A 23,150-nucleotide genomic window follows, 5' to 3' on the forward strand; every position below is an offset into this window, starting at 1 on the left:
TATGGGGTGAAGGGTTGACAGTAGAGCAGGACATTTCTCTGGGTTATATACTAGCTTGTGAGCCAGAGTTAGTTGGATGTAACTGAGGTATTGAGAGAATTCATACCAATTAAGTACTTTGATAGCTTGCCAATGATGGGTACTGTGTTGCAAGCTGGAGGCAAATTTTGCAATTTTGTAGTAGCAGCAGTGTAGTTTATTAAGGAGGGAGGAGTGAAGGTTTGTAAGAGTATGGTAAAAGAGGGAGGAAAGTAGTAAAGACCTGGCCAGCTTGAATTTTGTGGGTTCATCCATGTACTTTTGATACCTGTAGAGTTTATCTAGTTTAAAGTGAGTTCTTTTTATAGTGTTAAGAATGTATTACTCGTAGGAGAGTTTATTGTCTATTGTTGCAGAATGAACAACCTGAATTTCCATTTTATTTTGGGAGTACATTTTGAAGTATTGTGGGGTTGGTTTGGCAGAGAAAATAAGTAGTTTACTTTTTTGCCATTTAGAAGTAATTGAGATTCATTAAGCCAGGTTTTTATGGATTTGAATGCTTTTTGGGTTATTTTTAGGAGATCTAGAAAGTTGTTGGAGGAGGATATGATTGTGGAGTCATCTGCACAAAAATGCACATATAGTTCCCCAGGCAGATCCCTTTCCTTGAAGATCAGAGTTGCCTTGGTCTTCCTGTAACATCTCTGGTATTTGTAACTAAATTCCAGTCCCCCCTCCTATTACAACCCCCTTCTGAAGTAAGCAAAGTCGATACTTTTCCATTAATGGCGCAGCAGGTGAAATGTGCACAAGAGTAAGCGTATAGTATCTAGAAGTGCAGAACTGTATTACAATATCAAGCAGATTAACTGCAGACTAAAAAGCAGCAACTTTTGTTTTTTTTACATATACCCAATGTTCTTGTCTCTGAAATTCACGATGGATATAACATAATTCAATGGAAATACAAATAAATAAAAAGGCAGCATATCCTATGGCAAAAATAGCCCCCTTAGTATTATGGGGACATATATACAAACAAAACAGACAGTCAAAAATAAAAAAAACATGCAGGGAACAAAACATTAACAAGGATGAAGACAGCCAAAGATTCTTTACAGCTACACCCCAATGTCACACACAAAAGTCAAGCTGCAGGATTGCATAATCGTGAGCTGAACTTCAAGTGCTTAATCTGAGTCAGCAAACTACTTAAAACACCAGGTAAAAAACAAGAAAAGTGCAGTTCCAAGGCTGATAAAAGACGAAATTCCAGATCCAGTGTAGTCAAAAAGTTTAATGAAAAAGATGAGCGCTTTCACAATTCAAACAATTGCTTCTTCAGATCACAAAAAGACCAAAAAGAACAGGTTTAAATACTCCATCAATTAACAATAATTATTCATTTGATATGTAAAACAGTAGTAAATGTGTTCAGGAAGAGAGCTATTTAAAAAGACAACCACAGTAAAAAACATCCTTCGTAAAAAACATATGTATAAACAAGATACATAAAAACTGTTAAAAATTCTACAACACTCTAAATGACCTGAAAAGCTAGATATATTTAGATATATTTTTTAGATATATTTTTTATATATATTATGTTAACTAATGTAGTATAAATATTATATAAAATTACTTTCTCAAACCCCTGTTCTTTAATTCTGGTTTCAGGGAAACTACATCATTCAGACTGGAGCCTTTATGCGCTATGAGTCTAAGAATCCATCTAGTTTCATTGCATTCAGTGCTATTAATAATATCACCTAATCTCATATCAGTCCTGGTAACCTCCAATACCTGAAAGGCAAATTTATGCTGACCCCCTTCATGTGCTACATGTTTAGCAAGTGCACTGTACTCTAATCTTTTACTAATACAATATAAATGGTCTCTTATCCGTTCACGGAGACGTCTGTTGGTCTTGCCAACATAACATTTTCTACATGTCATACACTTAGCTAAATATACTAGATTTTTGGTGTTACACTCTGCTTTAACATTAAACATGAACTTATGCCCAGAGTCAGGATGTATAAAGCTTGGATCTTCATTTATACTGGTACAAAAAATACAAGCACCACATCTCTTAGTGCCTGTCAGTGTATGGTTCATATCTTGCCCTTCATATTTAGGGTAACATAACTGCCTTCTTAAAGATTTTTTATTCCTGTAAACAAAAGAGGGCTTAGTTCCAAGAAATCTCAGCTGTATTTTCATCAGTTTGCAAAACATGCCAATGTTTACTAACTATATTCGTAAAAACATTGACTTTACTACTGTATGTTAAATTAAAACAACATTTTCTGTCTCTAAATCTGTGGTTTGAAACATTTCTTCTCTGGGGTGAGGAAAAATAAGGTTGACCAAGAGTCTTCCTCTCCTTCCTAATTACTTCACTCGTTTTATGAATCTCAGTACTATCATAACCCCTATGTTCAAAATCTTTAATGAGTTTAACCAAGCTCTCTTCAAAATCTATATAATTAACTGTAAATCTTGAGGCACGTAACATCTGTCCCTTCATAACATTGGGGAATATATGTCCCAGATGCATACTATCTCTATGCAGGTATGAAGGTACATAACATTCTTTCCTATAAACATTTGTGGAAATACTGCCATCTTCTTTATCCCACTTTATTTGTACATCCAAATAATGTGAAAACTCGGAAGAGTATTCAAAAGTAAACTTCAGGAAACTGATTCTTGAGCTCACATAATCAAAGAACTGTAAAAGTTCTGCCTCAGTTCCTTTCCATAAAAGGAAAAGATCATCTACAAAATGACGAAAGAATGCTATATTCTTCCCTATTAGGCATATAATAAATTGAGATTCCCATTCTGCCATTACAAGGTTGGCATAGCTATGGGCACAAGGAGTGCCCATAGCTACGCCAGCCAATTGCAAATAATAATGGTGCTCAAAAATAAACACATTGTGTTCTAGAGTCATTTCCAGTAAAAAACATATAAGGTCAAGGTGTTGTACACTGTATTCACAATTTCTTAAAACAAAATGCTTTTATCATTTCTATCCCTACTGAATTGGGAATCATGGTGAATAGAGATACAACATCCATGGTAACAAAAAAATCAAAATCACAAAACTCTGTAGAATTCAAATACATATAAAGCTGTTCAAGAAATTGTTTACTGTCTTTTAATACTAAGTCATATTTGTCCAGTATAAGTCTCAATTGTTTTTGAATATAGATGGAAAAAGATTATGTTAACCAGCCAGTGCCCGAAACAATAGGTCTAAATTTAGGGGTTTGTGGGTCCTTATGTACTTTAGGTAACCCATGTAAATATGGAACCAGTGGTTGTTCAATAATAAAATACTGAAATATTTCCTTGGAAATGATACCCATCTGCAGTGTTTCCATAAGTGCTCTCTGCACTCTTGATTTCATTGCTTCTATTGCAACCACATCAATTTTCTTATAGGTGTTAGAATCACTCAACATATCCCTGATAGTATCAAAATAATAGGCCCTATTCATAATAACTATTGACCCCCCTTTATCGGCTGGGCGAATAACTATAGTATTACTGAGAGCCAATTTTTCATCACTAGATAGATTCACAAACTTATTACATTTTCTTTTACCAAAAAAATAGTTATAGACATCTTCTTTACACAATCTGAGAAAAATTTCAAAAGCAGGATTGGTTGCCGGTATAAAAGCACTAGGCTTTTTAAAAAGACAAGTAGCATCGCTAAATTCTTGATCTTTAAAAATTACTTTCAAAGGCAAATTACATATAAACAGTCTAAAGTCTAATAAAGTTTCAGGTATATCAGCCATTTGGGCAGGAATGAATGACAAACCTCTGTTCAGTACCTTATATTCAAGGTCCGTAAGTATTAGATCCGAAATGTTCCATACTAAGTTGCATTGTTCATGTTCCACATCCTTTTCAGAGTATAATTGCTATCTTGGAAATGTTGCTTCCTTTTTACCCCATTTCCCTATGAAGTACTTTCGAACAACTTCACCCTGTTCCTCTTGAAAGGAAGAGGTAGACCGGAAAAAACTTGTTCGTTTACCACAGAGCCCGCTTTACTTCTAACAACAGGCTCCAATTCTCGAGGTCTATCTACAGGTTGCTGTACCGGAATGACAAGTGCTTCATCCACAAGCAGCGTACTATACACCAAATGTGTTGGAGCACTCTGAATAGAAGGCAAGATTTCTTTCTGATGTTCTATTGTAGGTGTAGCTGTGGTAACAAGCATCTCATTCAACTCATTTACCCTGGGTGTGATACGCATTACAACTGGTTCTCTGGGCCAAGTAAAAATCCAATTGTTGCTGAAATCATGGATGTCACACTGAAGTTTTTTTCTTTTTAGTTGTAAGTAAATGCTGTTCATAGGCAGATACTCGATCAATGAGTTCACTGCAATGTACATCAGCAAAAACATCACCACCCTCTTTGTATAACTCTGTCTGTGCTAGTTGTATTTTATTAACCAAGTAATGCTCAATGGGTGTAAAAAAGTCTATCAGAAGCTGTATATATCTGAAACTGGTGTCTAAGTTAATCTGCTGCCATTTTGCAAGCAGCTCGGCATAAGTGTCACCATAGGTGGGCATATTAAATACCCATAACTCTCTTGGTATTGCCTTCAGTGATATACATGCTTCAAAATGAAGCCTCTGACATGGGAGTCTCTTCAGTTGGTAAAGATCATTCTCCATCTGCTTCATTATACTCAGAACCTTCATTTTTTCACCTTGAGTCTCATTTTCAGAAGGAACATCTGTTTGTAAATCAGTATCCAATAAAGGATTATTGTCCAAGCACATAAAATGAATGAGTCTCTCACCAGTAGGTCTCATAGGTAACGGATTCACAGTAACATTTCCTTCAGCCATGTCCTTGTGAGGTACAAAACAGCAACAAGTCAAGAAAATATAAATACCTCACAACGGTTATCTGCACAAATCCAAACACTCAGTGGGTAAAAAACAAGAAAAGTGCAGTTCCACGGCTGATAAAAGACAAAATTCCAGATCCAGTGTAGTTAAAAAGTTTAATGAAAAAGATGAGTGCTTTCACAATTCAAACAATTGCTTCTTCAGATCACAAAAAGACCAAAAAAAAACACAGGTTGTCTTTTTAAATAGCTCTCTTCCTGAGCACATTCACTACTGTTTTTTTATCACATGACTAATTATTGTTAACTGATGGAGTATTTAAACCTGTGTTTTCTTGGTCTTTTTGAGATCTGAAGAAGCAATTGTTTGAATTGTGAAAGCGCTCATCTTTTTCATTAAACTTTTTGACTACACTGGATCTAGAATTTTGTCTTTTATCAGCCGTGGAACTGCACTTTTCTTGCTTTTACCTGTTGACTGTTTGGTTTTGTGCAGCTAACCATTGTGAGGTATTTATATTTACTTAAAACACCAGTTTATGCAAATTGTACAAGCGTCAAATGTGCAAATTACATTTCTTTTGGTGAGAGCAACGACTGAACAAGTTTACTACTAGATAAAAATTAGCCAAAGTTCATTATGTATAAAATTAAATGCCCAATCTAAAACTTGAAAAAATAAGCACCCCTCCCAAAAATGCTTTAGCGCAGATACGCCCACCTCACACATTTAAGTAATAAACCAGCATGTTATACAACTCGTGTTTCACAATAAGTTCTAAAAATTCGGCTCTTTTTTACTCTTAAAATAATTTGTTTTAATAAGGCCTACTGAAGGTCACTTCACTATATAAACAAGCTTTGAAATAAAGTATTTAAAAGTTAGGTGTTCAAAAAACACTTTTTTTTTATTTCGATTTTATAGAACCTACTGGGCGTGGCCTTTGCCCACATCAATCTTCCAAAAAAGATAAAAAGCCAAACCTTGTTGTAATAGACTACACAAGGAACACAAAATGAAAACCCGAGAAAAATACACAGCACTGACTTGACAGCAACCACACATTTAGCCTGCTGCCTCATTAATGGAAAAGTATCACAAAGTCAATATCGACTTTATTTCAGTCCAATGGGCTCTTGGTAGGATATATACAGATACCAATGCCATTTTCTTTCCATTCCACATTCCCTTTATAAAAATATATCTGTACTTGAAATTGCAAACCTCTAATAACCAGTATAAAAGTCCCTCTCCTCCTCTCCCTGTTTATTCCCAAACTGTATCCTGACCTGCCACTCATCCTGATAAACTCTTTGTGTTTTCTGAACCATTGCAATGTCTATTTTTTCCTTCACCAAATATGTCAGGACTTTTCCACTTTTACCTCTGTCAGTCAAACCATTTACATTCCATGACATAAACTAATGTGTGTTCATTGAAATGTATATGGCATATAGACTAAATGAATTATTGCTATTGCAATAACCACATCCATATATGCTTGGTCAAGTCAAGCTAGTCTTTCAATTCCCAAAGTTGATAGAACAATAAACTGTGTTCAAGAAGCTAATCCAAAAACCATTAGATAAAACAGCAAACTAATTCAACAACTAATTATGCACATATGTTATGCACTGTGTATGTATATTTTAAGTAGATGCTCTCAGAAAAATTCATCAATGCCCAGCTTTTCGTATTTTGGCCCATATCACACTTTAGAGAGCTCCCCTTTCACCAGTATTAAAAATGTTGCCCATTTTCATTCTTCCTCAACTTATGAGTTCAGATCCAATCCTTGGATCTGACTCTGTCACTTATTCCAGACTTAGGATCCAGCTGTCGAGCTCATCCCTTTACTCATAATGCACTATCACACACCCAAAGCCCAATCACCATAGTAAAACAGAGACAGGAATAGTTTGATGGAAAGACAGGGTTAAACCTGGAACTGTAGTTCCAATACAGTCCAATCAGTCTCTCCAGGAACTTGGCTGGGGTTGAATAGGAGGGAAGCGGAAGAAGAATGAAAATGGACAACACAGATGTCTAGTTATGGTAAGACCATAACTTTTAAATCTGATGTTGTCCTTTTCATTGTTCCTTAATGTATGGGACAGAGTCCCCAGCTATGTTGATCTTGGGTGGCCCTCATGGAAGGATATTCTGGAGTACCACCAAACTAAATGTGGCACTGTTTATAGAAATAATATACAATTTGTAATGAGTAACAAAGTATGAACATTGTCCGCAGTAGTGGTGCTGCGGTAGCATTGTCGCCTCACAGTAAGACACTGTCCAGTTCAATTCTCAGCTAGAGCGTCTTCGGCATGGAGACATGTGTGAATGGGCGTACCTTTGTTGAAGGTTGTGCGTCAGGGCTGGTAACTCGGCATGTAAAAATCAACTACCAATCATTAGCGGACCGGAGTTCCGCTGTGGCGACCCCTAACTGGGAAAAGCCGAAAGACACAACAACAACAACATCAAAGTATGAACATTAGGCCATGTAGCTGCAGCCTATATGTCATCAATAGGTGCTGTTAACCAAAACACAGATGATGTGACCACAGATCTGGTTGAATGGGCCTTGTGAGGTTTAGGTAATGTCATGCCTTTCTGAGAATAAAACCAGGAAATATAGTCTATTATCCATTTTGCTGGAGTGACTTTGGACACTGGATAACCTAGTCATTTTGGAGAAAAGGAAGCAAAATGTTGTTTTTTTTTCTGAATTGTCTTGCCCGTTGAAAATAAAAATGCAATGTCCATGCACATCAAGAAGATGCAGCATGTAATCTCCTTTATTGGAAAAATTTGGAAAGAAAACTGGTAAATGGATGGATTACTTAATATTATTCTCAGAGGCCACTTTAGGTAAAAAGGAAGGGTTAGTCCTTAAGGAAACCCTATCCTTATGAAAAATTATGCAAGGAAATTTTGAAAACTAAGCCTGAAGTTCAGATATTCTCTTAGCAGATGTGATGGCTACCAAGAAAACTGTTTTCCATGATAGAAACTTCAGATCAGATTTAGCTGAAGGCTCAAAAGGTTTCTGCATTAGGCCTTGAAGCACAGCTGTCAGATCCCAAGGTGGTGAGGGATCTTTTACTGAAGACTTTAGAAGAAAGCTTCATTTCATGAAAACTTTACATAATTTGGATGAAGCCAGAGAAATATGTCTGTTCCCCATGTGAAAATTAGAACTTGCTGCCAATTGAAGTTTAATAGTAGAGAAACTAGCTCCTTCCTCAAAAAGCATTATCAAGAATTGGAAAATCATAGAGACTGGGGCAGAAAAGGGATCAATGTCTTTATTTAAAGCCCAAAGGGAGAATCTTTTCCATTTGCTTTTGTATACTTTTTTGGTAGATTCTTTTTGTGAAGCCAGAATAATATCACAAACAGGGGAAGAAAGTCTGGGCTGTCTAACTATTCTTGGAAGTGGAGAAGACATTCAGTTAGTCTTATGGCTCAAATGTTGGGATGTTGAATCCCTGATAGGTGTGACAGGAGATCCAGAGATGGCTCCAGTATCCATGGAGGATAATAAAAATGAGACATTATGAAGGGGAACCATACTTGCCAAGGCCAAAAGGGAGTAATGACAATTACTGAACTCTTCATCTTGCTTTCTTTCTGTAAAAATGTTGGAATTAAGGGAAGAGGAGAGGAAGAGGAGGGTAAGCATAAAAGAGACTCAAAGACCAAGCATGAACTAGAGCATTTTTCGGTGACATCCCCCCCGAAGGGGGATCAGAGATAAGTATCTTCTGCACTTGTTGTTGAGGGAACAGCAAATAGGTCACAGGAAGATCAGCCCCAATGCTGGAAGATCTTCTTCACCAGAAATTGATTGAGTGACCACTCATGGGGCATCAAAATGGATCTGCTTAGTTTGCCACTAGCACATTGGTTTTCCCCAGAATGTGCATCTCAGAAAGTGGTCTGATGAGATCACCCATTCTGATACTCTCATGCCTTTCTGTTTGTTGATGTACCAGACTACAGAAATGTCATTCTGCAATGGGAGAGCATCTTGAAATGACTGCAATGCTAAAATACTACTCTCAGCTCTAGAACAATGATGTGCAACTTGGTCTCTTGGGAGGACCTCATGCCTTGGACCATTCTTCCCAAGAACCCACCCCACCCCAATTGTGAAGTGTCCATGGTCACTGTGGCTGTAGGGCTGGTAAAATAGAGGGTTTGCCTAGCTGTAAATTGTCTGATTGTACCCACTATCAGATGTGTTGTTTGCAAATTGGGGTGAGCTTGACTGGAAAGGATAGGAGTTGATGTAGAATGGACCATTTTTCAGCCAAAGTCCATTGTAGAACCTGCATAAAGAAGTGCACCAAAGAAAAAAAGTATGATAGCTTCTGCCATGGAACCTAATCCCTGCAGTACTGACCTTGCTGGAGGAGCTGAATGAACAAGGAGAAAGTAGACCTGACTCCTTATAGTGCAGATCGATGAGGAGATAAGGAGGCTATTTTTTTTTTTGTGCCTAGAAGAGTACCAATGAACTTCAGATTCTGGAATGGGGTAGGTTTGACTTGCCATGACTTATAGTTATGCCCAAAGAATTGTAAATCTGGATCAAAAAGTCCCTGGCATGCAGAAGTAGATGCTTGGAGGGGGTGGTGAGGAGCCAGTCATCCAGATATGCAAACACCTGGGATCCCTTTAGTCTCAAGTCAGCTACTACTACTGCCATGCATTTGGTAAACACCCTGTGGGCTGTGGTGAGTCAAGAGGGTAGGTCTCTGACTTGATAATGACTGGCTCTCAGCCAAAAGCAATGGCGTCTTTTGGGTTGTCTGTCTATTTTGATATGATAGTCTGCATCCTGAAGATCTATACAAGCATATCCAATCAGCCTTGTATAGAAAGGGTATAATGGACTGGAGCATGACCATTTAGAACTTTCCTTTCTTTATGTACTGATTTAAGTTGTTTAGATCCAAGATGGGTCAGAGGTCCCCTGTTTTCTTTGGCACTAAAAAGAAGCATGAATACATTCTGAATCCTCTCTAGTCTAGAAGGACCTTTTGGATGATGGTTTTGTCTAGCAGCTTTTGGATTTTTTTGTGCTGCTGCTTTCTTCTGACTGGGTGGAACATCTGGAAGTGTCTTCCTTTTGCAAGATGGAAGAAGGGAAAATGGTATGTAATAACATGTGGATTATGCTTAACACCAATGTTTCTTGTTTTATACTTGCCCAGGTATCTGGGTGCAAGGAAAAATGACCCCCAACTATCTCCAGAGTTGGATAGCCAGACAACTCTTCAGGAGCACTGAAAAGGCCTACCCGAATAAGAATCTCTAAAGCCCTGATTCTCTGGACCTCCTCTGCCTCTAGGGTGATGTCTACCATTGAAATAAATGATTGATAAATGAAAACACTGATTTTTTTTTCTGGTAAGCAGTTTTGGGAAAACCATCCAACTTTCTGTTTCAGGATCTCTAGAATATCTTTAAAGGGGTTGTCATCTGGTGGTGATCTGGGGGACCCTTTCCCACATCAAAATTGGTATCCTCCATGACAGACTGCAACAGGAAGTCAATGTGTCTCCTTTTAGACATCCTCTTCCTATGTACCTCCTCTGTGTGGTGTTCAGGTAAGGTGTCTGAAGAGAGGAGAAGTTCCTCTAATGAAACTGACTGGGCACATATTGGTTCTGGCTGTCCCTGTGGAATAGGCCTGAGTGACTCAAAGCTAGGAACTGATGGAGGAAAGGGAGTAGGATCCAAGGCATAAGAGGGTGGTTATATGTGAAGTGGAAAAAGCCCTTTCTACCACTTTGAAAGCAGATGGACCTGAAAAGATCCCGACCAGTCTCCTTGGAGCCAAAACTCCCAATGAAGGCAGGTCTAGACCTCCCACAGATCCACAAGCTGGGGTGGAACAGGATCCAAACTGGCCAGGGCTGGGGCTCTGACAGGAAGGGATGGATCCAACAAAATTGGAGCCAAGCCTATCCCCTTGGACCTGACATTGACACTTCAGCTCTGATACCATTCTGATCTGATGGTATAGGAGCAGAACTAGTCAAGCAAATAGTTGGAGTTGAGGAAGAAGCTTTCCTCGGATCTGACACCAGACATCTTGGGGATCTCAGATCCTGGGGCTTTGAAATCACAAGATGGATTGGTAAATGAGAGAAATAGCTTTAGAAGTTGCTGGCATACTCACAGATCCAGCAGGGGATGGAGGTGATCTAGTTCTGAGAAATGTACACATCATTCTATCTATGTCTGCTTCCAATAAGCTCCTGTAGGACATAGAGGAAGAAGTGGAAGGAGGCCTAGTGTGCTTCTTTGGGGTTTGAAGCAAACTCAAGGAGGGATAGGTGGTATTGGTTTTATAGAGTACTGAGGAATAGTACTCCTATATGTAGATCCCTGCTTAGGATCAGAAGATCTAGGCTCTGAGGGAGTCATTATTGGACTAATCAAAATTACAGTAAAAGAACATACCTCTCAACCTCTTAATGCATGAAATCTGGACAGAGTCCAACAAAATGGGGGGGGGGGGCAAAGATCCACAAATAGGAGCTCATTTTAAATATTGTTCTTATAGAAAGTTGCTAGGTTAACAGGGTTTATTTTAACATACATTTACTGAAGGATTTGAAGTCTGAAACTCAAATGCACATCATTACTTAGTGACATCAGTCTTCAAACCATCCCAGTGATTTGACAGAAAAACACAAATTTTATGAGGAACAGACCAAAAATATGAGCCAAAAATCTGGACTTTCTGCAAAAATCTGGACAGTTGAGAGGTACGTAGAAGAAGCCTTAGGATCCAAAGTTTTCAGATCCGATTGCTGAGTATTAGGATCCAATAGTGCTGGATCTGATTATTTCTTTGTCTTTGTCAGAGGCTCAGAGGACGACCTAGGGGACTTCAAAGGGAAGTGCTTCCTATGTGTCAAAGGAGCAGACCTGCTGTGTTTGGAAGGGGGTTGAGCCCCTGAAGTAGCAGTGGAAGGCAGAAGACCTCTTAGGATAAGTTTATTCCTTCAATCTGCTAAACCCTAGCATTGAAGGTGGAGCATATTCTGCATGCCATTTGTAAATGATCAGCCCCTGGATGATACATGCACTCCTTGTGGACATCTGAATTCAGAATTTTATGCCCACAAGGAGTGCACTTTTGAAACCTGTGAGTTTTTCCACCATAACTGTGAAGAAACCCACAGAGTCTGACAACAATAAGTTTACCCTCACTATCAAAATTAGAAGGATGTAAAAATAGATATATTTTTAACAGAAATAGAATAGTTCTGCTACCAACTATGGTAGCATGAATTACCCTAAGTTATGGGTGAAAGAAAATACCAGCAATGGTAATCAAGTACTACCTAAACAAGGTATTAGAAAGAAGAAAGGGAAAGGAACCCTCTAAAGCCAGTGAGAAAACTTAGAAGGAGGATATGGAAAAGTAGATTAATATATAACAGAAGAAATAGAAAAGATCAATACAAATCTTTAACTCACAAAACCAGTGGTAGCTCAAGAGGTTGGAACCTTGCATCTGTTCGCAATGGCGGTAAACAAGATCTGAGGCTTTGAGAATGTGATAGTGCATTATGGGTACAGGGAGTAGCTCAAAAGCTGGATCTTAAGTCTGAATAAGTGGCTGAGTTGGAGCTAAGGTTTGATCTGAACCCATACACTGAAGAATGAAAAGGACAACATTAGATCTAATATTACTAATTTACACATCCTTGCCTCACAATGTTTACCAGTCCAGAATGGCAAGTTATCACTATAATTTAGGGACTGAGTATATGAAACCTGGTGACTCTGCTTGCCTACCCTGTTATTCTGACAAGCAACAGACATGCAGAATTAATCCATGGCTATTCTTGCCTAGTTCTGCCATTTTGCTGCACTGTTGTGCATTTAGCTTTGAAGGGGAGGGGTGTGGTCACATCTCCCTAATCATCTAATGATTGGGCTAATGCTGCTCTTATCGTACCTCTTATGTTCTGTGTCCAGTTCTAAGCAGCACCCTCATGCTAGCACCTGTCATCTTTTTGGCTAGTCAGGCATCATTCCCATCATTGCAGCAACTCCTTTCATTGTCACAATTTCAACCATCTCTGCAATAAACAGGCAAGAATTTCAAGCTATTTTATAAACCCTTAAGAAGATTTATAAACAAAGTATTACCAACATGGAATCTGTCTTCTGTCCATCTAGCTCCTTAACTGGCATCGTTACACATTATAATACATCTCCAGATATGTCCGCACAACATGGTCCTGATTGCATGTCAATGTTGCAGTCCTGAACAGAAAAACAGATAATAGATAAACCCTGCTGGTGATAACAATGCCAAGCTTACAATTGTTATATAAGAAAATATAATCTGCTCAACTCAATCCTTAGTGAAAACACCCTTATCAATGCATTGAAGCAGCCAACCCTACCTGGTCCTCATCATCTAGCAACTTGTGGATTAATGGTGATATATCAAGACTCATTTTGCCTTTTATAGGTTCATAGGTTCATAGGTAGGTACTAGGCTATCTGCCGGAGGGCATTTATAAGCCTAGCCAGAGTGTGTCAGCTTTCGCCACCCCATTGATTAATTAACTGATCCTCTGTCAAGCAGAGCCAATGAAGTGATCCCAGGGGTGTATTTTCTGTTACCCATCCACTCGTCAAGGTTTCTCTTGAAGAGTGTTAGTGAGAGGCTCTGCCTGATGTAATTTGGAATTTTGTTCCAAAGCATGGGGAGTCTCTGTGACAGGTATCTATCCCTCCAGTATGTTCTATTTATTGTTGTGGCGAAGTTTAGCTCACTAGAGCGTGTGGCTCGCAGTGACTTGGATTTCTTTAGGTGGAGCATGTCCATCAATTCTGAGTTGGACATGGCTTTGTAAGTCAGGCAGAGATCACCTCTGAGTAAGCGATATGCCACTGAGTACAGCCGGAGTTTTTTCAGTCGGGCTGCATAGGTCATATGATTGAGACCAGTAATCCTCTTGGTGAGGTACTTTTGTGGTCTTTCCAGCTGTTGGAAGTGTCTTGTGAGGTACATCCCAAATGGGGCATTGTACTCTATGATGGGTCTAATGAGTGACAAGCAGAGGGGCACTATAACCTCTTTATTTCTAGATGCAAACCCTTTAGTAATTAGATGGACCACATAGAAGGATTTCCTAACTACTTTGGCAATATGATTGTCAAAGGAGAGATTACTATTTACCTAAGTCCCCTGATCTCTTATTACCTCTTCTGTATTAAGGGGCCTGCCACCTATGTGGCAATTTGTGGGTGTTTTATTTTTCCCAAATGGGATGACTACGCATTTTTTGGCATTTAGCTTGAGGTCATGACTTGACACCAGGTGTCCATCTCAGTAAGGCCCTTTTGGAGGATGTCCGTGTCAGCCAGAGAGTCAATTATGGATCCCAGTTTGCAGTCATCGGTGAACTTGGTTAGCCATAGTCCTCCTGTGTCTGCCTGTACTTCTGAGAAGTATATGCCGAATAGTAGGGGTCCCAGGACCGAACCTTGTGGGACACCACTTGTGACTGGTTTAGAGTAGGACCTGGAGCCCGCTATTCTTAACCTGTGAGTTCTGTCTGTAAGCCAGTTGGCAACCCATCTCATGATGTAGGGGTTTATGTTCAGGCTGGTGAGTTTTTCTGTAATACCTGAGTGGGGAATGGTGTCGAAAGCCTTGGCGAGGTCAAGGTAGGCTGTGTGAACCAACTTTCCCTCATCTATGGCCTTAGGACTGTCTCAAAGAAGTCAACCAGCTTTAGTAGGCATAATCTGCCCTTAACAAAGTCGAACTGGGTCGGGTCAATTGTTTGGAGGTTCCCAATGTCTTTGTTCATGAGTTCCATGATGATGCGCTCCATAGCCTTGCAGACCAGGCTAGTCAGGCTTATGGGGCGATAGTTAACAGGGTCAGTTGTGGCCCCTCCTTTGTGGAGAGGAATAACCGTTGTTGTGCGTCATTCTGTGGGCACATAGCCTGTGGAGATGCTGAGGTTGAATAGAGTGTTTAGGTGGGGGGTTAGTTCGTTCTGTAGTTTGTGCAAGACGCAGCCTGGGACACTATCTGGGCCCATTGATGCTGTTTTTTGGGCTTTTGAAAGGGCTGTTTTCACCTGTGCGTCTTTGATTTTTTGGACACTACACTTTTCCGGTATTGTTGTGGGCCCTTTTGGAGGTGAGAGGAGGGTGAAGTTTGCACTGACTTTATCTGCCAGGATGTTGGCAATATCAGTAGGTTCAGTATATTTTGTGCTATTTTGCACTAGCTCTTGACAGCTCTTTAAGGTCTTTTGTCTTCTCTTGCATCCTTTTCTGGAATAGAGGGAAAGATTTTAATGGCATCCTTTCCATCAGCTCTTAGGATCATAGTTTCTGCCCCTTTCTGATTTTGTTGCTACCATTTGCACCTGCCTTAGCTTTCCCTACTTCCTCTAGTCTTGTTTCCACCTCCACAGCTTTGCCTTAATCAATGTACGTTTTGGCACTAGTCTGATAAAAAATTCTAAGGGTTGATGTATAGAATAACCTGAATTATAGCCCCCACTCTCAGCATCCTCTGAATCAATTGATGAGGGCATTTCTTCATGCCTGGAACTGAAAAGAGTAGTCATTATCCAAAACACTCTGGATTTGCTCATTTTTAATATTGCCCCTCTGTTCCACAAACTGGAAAGGACCTTCTACCTTAATGTATATGTTTTGAACTTTATAACTATTGGTCTTGGGATGTCGCATATTTCGTATGCTTTGCATAGCAACCTGATGTGCATGCTCAATCTTAATCTACTGCAGTGGAAATCCAGTCCACTGAGTAAGGTACTCCAGCATAAATTGTTGGCAACTGCTTCCCTCCACTTTCCCTAGAACTCCTGTAAAGTGTAGATTTTCACTTCTTTGCCTATCCCCCACTTCAGTCAGTTTATGCCACAGTTTATCAACACAACTTTGTGTTCTGCCAATTGTGTTCTCACCTACTTATCAGTTGCCTGCAACACAGAGATGTCATCTGTGAGCCTGGTCAGTGCCTCCTCTATTGTATCCAGTTTGTGATTTATGCCGGAAATTTAACTCTTGAGGGTTTCACTAATTTTAAAGATTGCTGAGTGGCTCTGATCAATTTTCTTCCCTGCTGGCACTGTCCTTCTTGTGCCTCTGAACAGGTCATTCTGCTGAGACTTGCCGATCATGATCAGAGTTTTCCTGCTTCTCCAGCTCAGGGATAAAATGTGGCTGTATAGAAATCCTCTTTTGAGATTTTCTCCAGCCTGTTTATCCTGCATGTTTAATTATCATGGGCAGTTTTCTGTGATAAAGTGGTAACTATTGACCTGCCAGTATTGGGACTTTTCTGGTTATTGCCAAACTAGGTTTGGGAGCTCTGGAAGGAGTGCTTAGCACATTGACATCTTGCCAGAAAAGCAAAGAAGTAGTCTTGCACTTTGTTCAACTGGTAGCCATTTAACCTTTACAAGGACAGAACAATGGTATTTTATTTTGAGGGCTAGTGAAATAAATTTATAGATGTTGTTGAAGAGGATTTGAAGTGATATCACTTTCTGTTTTGATAATAAGGCAATGACTGGGAAGTGAATTCCTTTTCCTATTGCTGATCTGTCTTCAGGAGAAAGGAAATGAGAGTTCTTTTTGCAAAGAACAGGAGTGAGTTGACATCAGCTTTAGTAATGGCAAGGTGGAATTTAAAGAAGAAATTTTAATCAAGGCAAATGCCTAAGTCTTTGCAGTGCTTGACTCTCCCAAAATGTTAAGGGATTTGTTGTAAATGAATCGGGTTGTTAATTTGTGTATGTACTAAACATCATCATCTTCATTTTTGGTATTGAGAATTTGGTTGTAGATTGTGAGAGTCAAGCTGTCATCAGCATATATATAATGATAGGAAGGTTGGGTAAATCAAAGGAAGGTTGTTTATGAAGAGGGAGAATATGACTCGGCAGAAAGCAATCAGTTATAGAACTCCTTTTATAAGTATGGCTGTTAAAGAGAAAGAGGTATTGATAGATTTTGAAAGATCAGAGACTAAAATTATTTGAACTACCATATGGCATTGTCACTTTGTTCTACTGGGACCAGCAAGGTTAGAAGAAGAAAGGGAGCATCTAAGTAGGTCAAAACACTGTTAGCTATATATATTAATGAATGCTTTCTTCTGAAGAAGTCTTTTTGACAAAAGTGTTGATTAATATACATTTTACGCTAAAGTTGTTTCCAGTTCGTCTCTGTAGTTACCTGTGTTTTGGTTTTATTGGTTGTGTTGGTTTTCTTGGGAGTTATCTGTTTTTTTGGTTAGGTCAAATGCTTTTTCTCTATAAAGACTGCACCTGTTTGTAGGCATTTTTCCATCTATTGGAGGATATCATCCATGAGGGTGTATAGGGCTTCCATGTTGCTCCTACCTGACCAGAATCCATGCTAGTGTGATAGAGTATATTTTGATTACTAAGGAATTCTGTAACTTGTGAGAAAAATACAGTTTCAATTATTTTCCTCAGAGAGGGTAGAATGGCAATAGGACAAAGATTTGCTGAGGTTTTGTGGGTTTGGTATATGCAACAGAGTTTATGATGGTTTGCTTTCATATTTGGGACATATTACTGTTACTATGACAGACATTATAAAGATTTTCAGAGGGAAGGTGAAAATGTGTTGGCAACAGATTTGATGACTGAAGCATGTCCATCCTGTATTATTGGGACATTTAATGGAATGTTTTTAAGTGTATCCTGCAAATCCTTAATTTTAATGGCTCTAAAGTAAAATTGTGAGGAACAGGTGGTGGTATCTGTAATTGTTGGGGAAGGGTTTGGAGAAGATAGGAAGGTTAGAGAATTCTTGAAGGAATTTAGAAGTTGTGAGAAAGCCCATAGAACAAAGAATGGTATTATCATTTATGGGTTTTTGTTGCGTGTATATGGGTCTGCTTCAGAAGACTGACAAACCAAAGGACTGAACATTCAAAATATTGAACACATTTTTAATGCAGGGGGCAAGCCCCCATGCACCTCTCATGTGAGGGGCTGTGCCCACCACACCCCCTGCTTACTATAAACACCAACTCCAAGATCCCACAATAGTGGAGAAGGGGCAAGTTACATCATTCAGCATTTTGAATTTTCAGTCTTTTGGGATTCAGTCTTTTGTTTTTTCAGTTTTCTGAAGTAGACCTGTATGTGTATATATATATATATATATATATATATATATATATATATATATATATATATATATATATATATATATTCTCTCTTTCTCTCTCTCCATATATATATATATATATATATATATATATATATATATATATATATGCGCCATTTAGTTGGTTGAACATTTGCCAAAACGTCTTTTGGTTTGAGAGGGAGAAGGGACAGAGGTGGGATGCTTTATGTCTTATTTTATATGTTCTGCTAAGTTTTTAAGCTGGATGAATTTGTTCCTCTTTTATGTTGGTTAGATTTACATTTTGCCCATAGTGAGTACATTAGATTTTAGAGATCTTTATATTCTTTAGTTATCCATATATTTCAGTTGCTTTTTATAAGTCTGGTAATTTTAGGGAAGAAGGTGCTTTATTTGTTGAGGAGTGTGCTTGTTATGGTTTGAGCTACTGGACTGGGTTATGAGAACATGAAAATATTGCTTCATTTCATTGCAGTCAGATGTTTAAGTGCAGAGGTATTGGTTTGGGTTTTGGGGTAGATGGAAGGAACATGGTATTAGAAAGGGGTATTCTGTGAAGATTTAAGGGTAAATGTGATTGAATAGTGGCCACTGGATGTGGATGGAGGAAAAGGAATGGCAGAAATAGAGGTAGGGTGCTTGGTTAGAACCAGGTTAAGTAGGGAATGTTTCCCTGATATAGGATGGGGCCTGGTTTGATTTATTTTTACTATCTTCAGACCAATGTCCATTAAGAAGTCAAATATTGTATTGTTGGTATAGACTGGTAGACTGTTGTTGAAGCCATCCAGGATGGTAATGCTATGTTAAGCTTAGAGAGTTTATTCTGTCTAATTAGTTGTTTGAATTGGAAATGTTTGCTGGGAAAGAAGTTTGGCAATGACTAGCAGGGTGCTATGATTTTTATGTTTGTGGTATTGAATTTAAGGAACAATTCCACTATGATAATGATAAAGATCACATATCATTTATAGAAAAAAAAGACATCTTAAAGAAATAACTAATATTAAAATAAAAATGCTTGAAAACAAATATAACACTGACATTTTATAATTTTCTAATAGACTAAAACACTTAGCTAGACAAGCGAAGTTTATTCAGCTTAATAGTATTGCTCCTTATATAAAAGTAGTATCCATCAAAGACATGCTTGTTATTTTAAAAATCTTTTAAATAATATTAATTCTGTATATAGCAGTTTATCAGAAAGTGACACAGCTGAGGCTTCATACCATTTATATTTAAAAAGTTAGACAACAGCCATCATATGTTGCTTTTCAGCACTAAAACTGAATTGTGACATTACACTTCCAAGGTCTGGTAAAACCTGAGGTACTGTTAGGTTGATTTATGTTTAATTGTCTAAAATGAAGAATTTTAAACCAAATAAAAGTAAAACTAATCTTCATGATTATCACCTCATCTCTTTAATAAACTCTCATTACAATTTGGTTATGTCTGATTTAGCTATGATGTTTAAAAAACTATGGATAATTTTATTTATCTGGATCAATGTGCTTTTATGTTCATAAGGCAAACTAGAGACTATATCACGGAACATGAACATTATTATTTATTTATTGTATTTATTTATTCACATTTGATTACAGGGAAAGTCCAACTCTTTAGGAGCCCATTTTCAGTGGAAATATGTGGAGAAAAGCTCCAAAGTATTACAAAACATTTTAAGAACAATAATAAAAATAAATAAAACTTTCCCTCATCAGACCACTAACAGAGGACAATGCTCCCTTTTGTATGTTCCCCACCAGACACAACACCTGGAGAGACCTCAGAGGTTTTTCACCAAGAAAATTCAGGGCCATCAACACATGACCTGCATGGACAGACTTAAGGCCCTGTCACTGTATTCTGTATCTTATAGGCTGCAGAGAGGTGACTTGTGCCTGGCCTACAGAGTAGTCTCGGACCCTTCCCTAATTGAAATGCAGCACATCCGCAAGTCAAATGGGACAAGATTCAATTGCTCTAGGGATCTGAACCTAGCCTGCAGCATTAACAGGACATGCTGGAGAGCCAGATATGTCTCCCAGAGATTGCCACTCCTCTGAAACAAACTCCCAATTCACATAAAAACAGAGCTCCTCAATGACCCTATTTAAATGTAACTTAGACAACTGGATGGGAGACCATAAATTTAGCCCTGGGGTGTCACCTATGTCCCTCTTGGGTAAGGGCAGTTGGTGCTGATTATAGACTTGTGCTGTAAATATAGACCACACAACTTTGTCAATAAGGGAACAAGGGTATAACATGGCTAGGCTTTTAAAGCCCTAGGGCCAATAGCTAAGTAATCTCCTACAAGCCTATGAATCTATGAACTAGGCAGAAATTTGCCAATAATACCATAATAAATGACTATGTAAGGTAATTCTACTTTTGGAAATAGAAGTGCAATATAATATATATAAGTAATGCTAAAATTTTGGAGTAATACACAATCGTCACACTACTGTGTATGAAGCTTTAAGACTAAGGTCCCAGAACAAACTAAAAAAGTGCAAGCAGTAACTTTTTAGGCTAAATCATGGACAAAAGGCAGAGAAGTACAAAAAGCATCACTACACAGGTCACAATAAGTGCAACTTGAAATATTTAAGTAGAATTTAAATAAAAGCTTTTTCTTCCCTTTTGATAAAAAGCTTGTACCTCACACCTCTCAAGAGTCTTACAAAAGACTGCAAGTAGATGTACCTCTGTGTTAACTTTATCATACTTGCTAAAGAGGGATCCAATCAAACAAAACCAGTACTGCAGCTTTAGTTCTATGGTTAGGATTTCAGAAACTTTCAACTTAAAATCTACATGGCAGGTGGGGCAGACTCTGAGATCAGGAGAAAAACAGCATCAAAGTAAAGAGAAAGGCAGAGCAATGCAAGTTTAAGCAGGTATATACAGCTATAAAATTAACTGAAGCACAAATCCTGGAGCAGATACTGCCACTACTGCAATCTAACCACAGACTTGGGCACCAGACTACTGGAATGCAACTTTAAATAGGTGTATACAACTATAAAAAAATAATGAAACACAAATTGTGGAGCACAATTCACAATGCTGCAACTACTGCAATCCTACTACAGATTAAGGCACCAGAGTATGTAGAAATTTACCAGTATTACTGTAATAAATAACTAAATGAGGAATTCAACTTTTGGAAATTGAAGTGGAGTACAATGTATAAACAATGCTAGCATTTTGTAGACATACGTTATTGTCACACAACTGCAAATGATGCTGAAATACTAATGTCCCAGAACAAACTAAAAGAATTGCAAACTGATAACATTTCTAGCAAAACCATAAACAAAATGCAGTGAAGTCCAAAACAGTATCGGCACACAGCTCAGTAAAAGTGCAACTTAAAATATCTAATAAATCAGAATTTAAATAAAAGCTTATTTCTTCCCTTTTGATGAAATATTTGTATATCATACCTTTTAGTGTCATGAACACAAGACTCTGAGAGACTGAGAGACTCAACTTGACAGACGTCAGAGATTCATAACTAAAAAAAAATAAAAAAGTGGTCTCAAAAATATTAGACATTATCCTATGCAAAAAATTATCTGAAGGGAGGAATGAGTCTAAGTTATTTGGAAAAGAAACTTCTTTGAATGCCTTCTTAACACTACACCAGTCAACACCCTAAGTGGCAGAAAAGAAATATTGTTAAAGGAAAATGTATTAGACTCAGTAGGTTAATTTCAGATGACTTGGTATTTGAACAAGAAATTGACAAACATTTTATTTATGGAGTGTGGATACCCCTCAATGCTGTTAGGGGATCTTAAGAAATGGATTTTAGAGGTTAGACACATTAAATATGGTCCCCTACTGAGTTGGCCCCATGAGTTGACTGTAACTGGTACGAAAACTGACTTAAGTTAGGTCTTCGTCCTTGTAATCAAACCATGCCAACTGCATGTAAATTCTATGATGCACACATGGTTGTTGGTTATTGTTAAACTATATTAGCTTTCTTGCTCTTGTTTTTATGTTTCCGCTGTTTAACTTGAAACTGTCTTATAATAATCTCTTCAACAACATAATGGGCCATATTCCACAAAGTTCATGGAATCTTGGTGCATTACACTATCAGTGTAACAGTTGCGGATAAGCTTGCAATATTTAAATATACCTCAGTGAACTTAGAATATCACAGCGCATAACACAGTTTTTCAGTAGTAACGGTGCACTGCATATCAGTCACAGCAACTCCATAAGTCAGAAAAATGTCTCACAAAGTCTGATCTACATTAACAAAGGTATGGAAATACTATCCCAATCTAAGCTGCCTGACATTCATAAATACGTATACACAGAATCTCTTCAATAAGCTGAGACACAACTATGGAATGTCTCCATAAGTCCTTTATTATTAAAATATACTAGCTCTTACTTATCGATTCCAATGGAACCTGTAAAATCCCTAATACAAAAATGAATAAAGGGGAAGGACAATCACAGCAACATCAGCACATTTAACAGCAGCTAACTGTGGGTGCAGAACACGTGTGGGGAATACAGGTAATACACATCCAAGGAAAAGGGGAGATAGAAAAGCAGACATGGGGTATGCGTAAAGAAAAGGGACACACTAAAGGTATGTTGGAATACAGAAATCTGATGGATAGTCAGAGGGGCATGGGCAATGCTTTTTTTTTTTTTGGTAGAAATATGCTCCATTTTTTTAAGAATAGAAGGAAAGGTAAAGACAAGAAAAGAAGAGGAGAAGGACATCATAGCTGGCATATCCATGTAATGAATATCACAACACATGACAGAGAAAGGTCAGAAAAAAACAGCAAGAACATATAAGTTACACAGATGGCATACTGCACAACAATGGCAATGGAAAGTTGTTAAACAGGGTGGGAATGCATACCAGCCATGGTGAGATGTAGAAATACATGTATGTACTATTATGTTATGACATGATGCAAACTCTTCAGCAGTCATAAATGTAGAAATACATCTATGAACTATTATGTTATGACATGATGCAAACTCTGCAGCAGTCATATCTGGAAG

Source organism: Protopterus annectens, chromosome 3.part0 (assembly GCF_019279795.1).
Source record: "Protopterus annectens isolate FY-2018-M chromosome 3.part0, PAN1.0, whole genome shotgun sequence".
In the NCBI taxonomy this organism is placed as follows: Eukaryota; Metazoa; Chordata; order Ceratodontiformes; family Protopteridae; genus Protopterus; species Protopterus annectens.